The 8,357-nt window shown below is 31.9% G+C and overlaps 1 long non-coding RNA gene across 1 annotated transcript; it reads right to left on the bottom strand.

Moving 5' to 3' along the window:
* Positions 1-342: 342 nt before the first annotated feature.
* Positions 343-1,260, bottom strand: LOC128295072 (uncharacterized). Its single transcript, XR_008285375.1, has 2 exons — positions 1,210-1,260; positions 343-593 (listed from the first exon to the last, which is right to left on the bottom strand). It is a non-coding gene; the product is annotated as an uncharacterized LOC128295072 (long non-coding RNA).
* Between the last annotated feature and the right edge of the window lie 7,097 nt (positions 1,261-8,357).

The raw sequence follows: 8,357 nt of genomic DNA, 5'->3' as shown, positions 1-8,357 counted from the left end.
CTGTAAAAAATTCATATGACTAAGTCGTTTGTTTCTCTCAAAACTAGATTCAACAAGCATTCTAACCATATAAATTATACCTTCTAATTAGTTTTGTACAATTTATGGTGAATTTCCAAAGTTGAAACAGGGATCCAGAAATCACTCGACCCTGTTTCACTAAAACTCAGATATATCATAAAATATAATACTTTTACCTGTTTTGCTTATTCCATAAGAAAATATACATAATAAGCTTTAATTTCATATATTATTCATCTTCAAACTATGTTTCTACAATTTTAGTGATTTTTCAAAGTTACATCATTTCATTACTTGAATCTGTTTTAGGTTACTTTCACATTTTTCATAATTTTCATGTGATAATCATCATTCAATCATACATATTAATAAACATGTATATCATCAGCTATTTTCTTAGCTAATCACTAGCAAGTATTTACACATCATTCATTATTCATATTATACCAAAAGTAGCTAAGTTTCTATACATGCCATACCCAAAACAAAACGTCTAGTTATACCGAGTTATTTCTTTGATAGTGTGATCGGCCTCCGACATTTCCTTCGATCCCCGAGTGACTAGATAAGTACTATAAGAAGAAGAAAATAAAGAGATTAAGCACTAGGCTTAGTAAGCTTACAAGCAAATAAATCACAACATTCAACATAATGAATAATTATGCATAATATCATCTAACATCATAAATTTCTTTACTTCTCAATTTCTATCTTCTTCTTTATTCCCTTACCTTCTTTCTTACGACCTTTCCTTTTCATAAGTATAATCTACTTTTCCTTTGCTGTTAATTCACTGTAATTTAACTCGTATCCTGACCCGTTGAACCACTTGGAATACTAAGGATACTAGGGTCGTTCTGCTCATCAATATCTCGCCAATGCCATGTCTTTGACATGGACTTACATGAATTATTCTGTCTCCAATGCCATATATAATATGGACTTACATGGCTCAATCCTGTCTCCAAAGCCATATTTCTAATATGGACTTACATGGCTCATTTCATTACGTCTGTCAACCCTAATATCCTAACATTCCTAGGGTTCAACCGGCTTTCTAACACTTTTCCTCTGTCACTTCACCTTAAATTCGACTTTAAATATTTTCATAACATAATATATAAATGCTGAAATTGACAATAATAATGTAAAATAAAAGAATATTGCATTTATTTACTGTAAACTTACCTCGATACAAAATGTGACTAAACTTTACAATTTAGTCCTTTACTTTTCTTTTCCCGATCTACTCTCGAATTTCGCTCTTCTTGATCTATAATAGCAAATTTAGCTTATTTAATATCAACATTTATCAAAACAACCCTTTACTCAAACTTTGGAAAAATTACATTTTTGCCCCTAAACTTTCACATATTTGCACTTTTGCCCCAAGGCTCGTAAATTAAACTTCATCCTATTTTCTTATGTTTATGACATGCTGATCATTTTTCCTTCTATGGCAACATCAAATTCACACACTAACATGTACTTATGACTATTAGGTATTTTTACCGATTAAGCCTTTTTACTCGTTTTCACTTAAAACCAAGTAGCACAAGTTGTCTAACATAATTTAAAACCTCATATTCCATCATAAAACATCAAAATACACAAATTTCACCTATGGGTATTTTTCCAAATTTGATTCCTAACTTAAATTATTGCTAGCATAAGCTTTATCGAGCTAGGGACTTCAAAACGTAAAGATCATTAAAAGCGGGCTTGGAATCACTTACTATGAAGCTTGAAAGTTGAAGAAACCCCAGCTATGGAGAGAGGTAAGGTTCTGCTGGTAACTTGAAGAAGATGATACAATTTTATCATCTTTTTACCTTTTATTAATGTTAATAACCAAATGACCAAAATGCCCTCCTTACTAAACTTTCAAAAATTCCTTCCATGTCCTAATTTTGTCCATGAACTTAAAATTGGTCAAATTACCATTTAAGATCTCCTAATTAATATTCCAAAATAATTTCATACTAAAACTTCTAGAATGCAAGTTTTGCAAATTATTCGATTTAGTCCCTAACCTCAATTTAAGCACTTTATGCATAGAATTTTATCACGAAATTTTCACACAATCATGTAATCATACCATGAACCTCAAAATAATAATAAAATATTTTTATTTTATTTTTTTACCCTGAATTTGTGGTTTCAGAACCTTTCGTCCGTTTAGGCCCTATTTCGGAATGTTACATTTACATTATCTATTCCAATCTCAATCCATCAACCAAAACATACCAAAACCTAAACTAAATTCATACCAAAACACATGTTTCAATACATCATTCAATCTCAAGCTCAAAACTTACTAAAACTTATCAACACTGACCATTTCTTTTGGTCATTCAAAACAGACCATATAATTCACAATGCCTCACATATCATATAACATTTCCAACCTTAAGTTCAAACATAAACTAGCCATATCACATGGCATGATAAATACATTACAAAACCTGACCAAAACTCTTCTAGCCTATACATGCCATACTTTAATATATATACATTTTCATAGGTACCAAAATGAGGTTCGATAGTGTGGTGACAATCCTAAACGATCCCCAAGCTCACAGTAGCTTCGATATCTATAAAACAATGAAAACACACACAAAATTAAGCTTTCAAAAGCTTAGTAAGCTCATACCAAAAATCATCAATAGTTTATAAAATATAAAACTTCAACACATAAGCACTTATAAATTTTCAATTTATCTATCAATTTTATGCCAACACAATTTATATGTTTATACCAATTCAATTAAATTCATATAAATAATGTCATCTACCACTTAGGTATTGTACATACCTGAACCTTTCTGTATTTATTCATTTTCATTCTTACCTCTCATCCGAATACATTATTCTTTCTGAGGTCTTTCCAAGCTTAAAGAATTCGCACACTTAGTGCTTTAATGATTAGCCGAAGCTAAAATGATCCCGTACACTTAATGCCATCTCAAATAGCCAAAGCTATCTCAGTATTGCACACTTAGTGCCTCATATAGCTGAAGCTATTCTATTTCACACACTTAGTGCTATTTATAACCGTAACTATTTCAAATCGCACACTTAGTGCCGAACACCTTCGATTTATCCGCTTACACAAACCATAATAAAACATCTACACAATTCATGCATCATCAAAGCATTAAAAAATGACTATAATATCATTTATCCCGTACGAACTTACCTCGTACTCGAAACTGTCGATTTGAATCGTCTACTCGATTATCTTCGACTTTCCTCGGTCTAAATTCGAATTCCTCTTTTCTTGATCTATATGTATTCAAAATTAACCCTTTTATTCACCAAGTCATTCAATTAAATCCACAAACATATATTTAGAGCATTTTTTAAACTAGCCCTCACATTTTCACATTTTGGCACTTTAGTCCCTAATTCACAAAATCACAAAATACACATAATTTGCTTGTACACAAGCTTAACCGAATTTTCATAGTTCTCATACAAGTCCGTACATTTCATTTATTTCACATTTTAGTCCCTTAAAATAACATTTTTACAATTTAGCCCAAATTACTCAATTTCATCAAAAATCCAAAGACAAAACATGTAAACCCAACATCAAACTTTTATATTTCATCATTTAACAACATAAACCTCATGAATTCATCCATGGCACATTTCAAAATCATCATCAAAATCAGAAATTGAGGCATGGGCTTGATAATATATGAAGCAACGATTACAAAAACATATAAATTATCAAAAACTGAAGCAAAAACATACCTAAATCAAAGCTTGCAAATGCTAAACCCTAGCAAATCTTTTCTCTTTTCTTTTCTTTGATATTTTCGGCTATATGAACATATTATAGCCTATTTTCATACTTTAGTTTTATTATAATTACCTTAATAAGCATTTTACCAATTTACCCTTGCATTATAACATTAATATTCCACCAAAATGTCATTTAATCAAAACCATGGTCAAATAACCACATAAGGACCTCACAATTATAAACCCAAGTCAAGTAAGCACTTTTAACAAGCAACAGACAACTTTTACATTTTACGCGATTAGGTCTTTTTTTTTTCAAATTGAGCACACAAACAATCAAATTTTTAGACAAAACTTTCACATATACTAATTCACACATCATAAGCACGGAAAATAATATTTAACTATTTTTCTGACTCGAATATGTGGTCCTGAAACCCCTGCTTCAACTATGGTTAAACCGGACTGTTACAAGCACAATTTGAGCTTATAGCAAACAAGGAAGGAAACACCCACCATTAGACCATTGCAATGTCACGATCAATCGGGTAACTTCTTCCTTTATCTATTCAGGGCTACACATTGAGGACAATGTGCTATCTAAAGTGTAAGGGTAACATAGGAAATTTGTTTTTGATTTTTATGTTCGTTTTTTAGTTTTTATTGTCAAATATGTGCTTGAGCTTGTAGAAATACAAGTGATTGGTTAGAAGCATGTATATAGATTGATTACATTTATTATAAATTTGGCATGATAGTGAATGATTTTAAATTTTCAAATATTAGACTACTAAATTCTATATATTACATTGTAAATAGGCATTGAATAATTGAATATACCAAATGATATAGAAAATACAGGGAAACGAGCATACTAGTATGTATGATAAATAGTTGAAATTGTGATTGCTTGATTGATTAAATTTGTGAATATTGAGATACCCAGGGATGACCTAAGGCATTGTTTGGTATATACCCAGAGCCAAAAAGCTAACACTACTTATCAATCTTTAATACCTAATTTTGAGTCAAAAAATACTTCTTGATGAACCTTCATACAAAACCCAAACCAAAAATAATAATTTGTACTTACCCTTTTCTCTTTGGTCTTAAATTGCACGAATTTAGACATCTGGTCATACGTATTGAGGGTTAAGTAGAGACATCACGATGAATTTTGTAAAAACAAAGTGAAATAGGAAGAAGAAGTGTGATATAGTGACTATAGGTTAGCCAACATGTGCAAAACAAAAGAAAAATTCAGAAAGAAAATCAATACGAGTAAAAAAAGTACGTGAAAAAAAAACATTGTGAATGAGATCTATTGAAAAAGTTCAAATGTGACAAAGTCATAGAAGTAGAAAAACTTAGTCATTAGTGCACAAAAACTCGTTAACTAGTCGTAGTTGCTTTATTATGTTCTAGCTTCTTATGTGGAGAAATAAGGAAGGTGAGAGAACGAGAAATAATGCGGTTAGCAGGCAACGGTTATTAAAGGGAGAGAATAGGGAACAATACGATGTGTCAAACTACTTTCGTGCTTGTAACGATTTGATGCCTCCTATTCTTGAATTCCACACCTATCCTAAGCCTCATAACATTACAAGCCGAAAAGCCCTATATGACTTAGGTAAACTTATTCATGAATTGACATTGTATTAAGTAATTTCAATAATAATTGTTTGTATTCTGGTAGGATAATCAAATTACCTGTATGATTTATTAATGGATCCATATATTTAAGGACCTTAATGTTTATATACTTTGTAATATATTAAACTTAGGTGTTTGATATTCTAAGTGGTAAGTTGTCTATATATCATTCCAGGACTACGTGTAAATATGAAAATGCCTAGTTATGTACTCCGAAACCGATCTTTGCACCATACTTGCTCAGGGATCGTCTTTTACTTTTTGTTTTTATTTTGCCTTGCTTGAGAACAAACAATGACTTAAGTGTATGGGGGTTTGATTTGTCGTAATTTGATGTAACAGATTAAACTAGTTTTCATACTTAAGGAGCTTAAATACGAGCAATTTTATTATATTTTAGTTAGTTTCCTTATTTTAGTTTGAATTTAAAAAAAAGAAAGTGTAAATTGAGTCTTTTTAAGACCTTAGGGTCCGAATGAGGCCTAAAAGTGAGCTAACGTACTTAGTAAGTGTGCAAAACACCAGTCAAAGACATAGAAACTCAAGGATGGTCGTTATATTGCAACACGAGAAGTTCAATGTCGCGACATAGGGAGCAAAATACAAGAATTTGAATACTATCTTCAGTGTCGCGATACAGGTATAGGGTGTTGCGACACCAGCCTTATACGGGAAAGATTTACGAGCTGAGGGCGTTTTAGTCCGCACAATAAAAATTAACATGAAAATGTCAGTCAACCTAGGGTTAAGGACAATAGCCAACCCTAACTCTATAAATAGGGTCTTTAGACACTTGTTAAAGGATAGCTTTTAGATTTTCAAATTTTCCCTGTAATTTAGATTCAATTTTCTTTTCTTTTAGGCTTTAGATTTCTTTTCAGGTCTCTCATTTGTGTTTTTCGGAGAACTTGATTTGTAAACGCAATCAAACGCTTGTGAATTTATGCGCTTTCATCAATCAAATACAACCAGGATCCTTTTAAACTTTATTATTGATTTGCTCTTAATGCTTTACTTATTTATCAAGTTTATTATGTTTATGGATTCCATGAGAAACTAATCCTCTTATGGAGGATTAGTAAGTGAAGGTGTGATTAACTAATTGCTATGTAGGGTTCTCTTAAAGGATCGACTACTTAAGAGAGGAAGAACTTAAACCATAGGCTTGACGACCCTAGAAAGTTATTTAGGTGGGAATTAACCCAAAATTAGTATGGTCTATTCGTGAACACCTTAGCCTTAAGTCATTAGTTTAGTGGAAGATCGAGAGATCTTGCTAGGGTAACGGCTAGTTGATTAAATGAAACCCGAAACAGGAGTTAGTTATGACCATCGAAGCGAGCTAATCACCCATGTCTAGATTTGACTGAGTTTAGATATTAGTTTTTTGAAGTTCACCCTTTTATGCAATTTTTATTTCTTTTTTTATAAAACCCAAATTTTTCTATTTATGTTAAGTCGTAATATAATTTATTTAAAGTACTAATTAGATTTGTTTGCATTTAGGTTAAAATTAATTTAGTCTTTGCCTTCCTTGGGTACAATCCTCAGAGTAGTTACTTATCGTTTTAAAAATTATATTACAACCTGACTCATATACTTGTGGTTGTGGACACTGCCTCAATTCCACATCTTTAGTTGCAGTATTCACACTTTGGACGTTAGTACATCCAGAGGCAATCAAGTTGTTGACACCATTATCGGGAAGGCAGTGCTACTAAATTGATTTTAATTTTTCGTTTTTATAAAATAATTAGGAACTTCATAAATTATAGGTATGATTTTTTTATTTTATTTTGTTCTAACTTTTTTTTCCAGTGTATAACTCGAAGTAGGGGAACGCCTATAGAGCCAGCCATTGATCTAGAGAGAATAATCTAAAGAAATCGTCAACAACAACAATAACATCAACAGCAGATGCAGAACCAACCACCTGCTGTAGGCAATCCACCACGCGAGAACCCGTTGTTCGACAAGATTAATAATGCTAACATACAAGATCTACTACCACCACCACCTCAATTACGAATAAACCACCTATGGCACGAGAAGAACAAACATTAAAGGATTATCCGCTACCAAATCTTGGTATGGTCCAAGGCAACATTACAAGGTCAATCATTATGACGAATAGTTTTGAAATGAAATTGGCCATGATCCAGATGATTCAAAATAATCTACAGTTCAAAGGCACAATGACGGAGAACCCAAACCAGCATCTAAAACGATTCTTTCAACTTTGTGATACTTTTAAATATAACCGGGTCACTAATGACGCTATTCGCTTTCGGCTGTTCCCCTTCTCCTTAATCGATAACATGTTTACTTGGTTAGACTTGTAAGTTGCAAGATTGATCACAACATGGAACGAACTGCAGGAAATTTCTATAGAAGTTCTTTCATATTAGCAAAATAGTCCAACTAAGAATAGAGATCACCACATTCAAACAGTTAGAAGGAGAAAGTTTTTTATTTTACTACGCTTAGACATGATTTCTTTTACCCATTTATATGGTAATACATTGAAACTAATATTATTGAAGAAAATAAACCATGTGCTATTAAAACTATAAATCAACCTCTTTCCATACAAACTTGTACCCTACAAATGGATATATTTCCTTTTTATAACACTAATTCAATTTGCAACATTCTTAACTTCACACCCCAAGCCTCTAATAGAGATGATAAAATAACCCAAACTCGATAGGTTCTAATAGAGATGAGGTGAAGGGTGAGGGAGGTTGATGATGGTGAAAGCTAAGAAGAAAGGTGTTCAGGATAAAGTTATAGCGAAATTAAACAATAAAGCTCTACAATTTATCAAAAATGACAATCTGGATTAACTCTAAAATTGATGAAAAGGTAATAGTCGAGAAATTTTCATTAGCAAAAGAATAAATAATAACTTGCAATGGTCAGCAAAAAACCGG

This window comes from Gossypium arboreum, chromosome 7 (assembly GCF_025698485.1).
Source record: "Gossypium arboreum isolate Shixiya-1 chromosome 7, ASM2569848v2, whole genome shotgun sequence".
In the NCBI taxonomy this organism is placed as follows: Eukaryota; Viridiplantae; Streptophyta; class Magnoliopsida; order Malvales; family Malvaceae; genus Gossypium; species Gossypium arboreum.
This window is presented reverse-complemented; position numbering and strand designations above follow the sequence as displayed.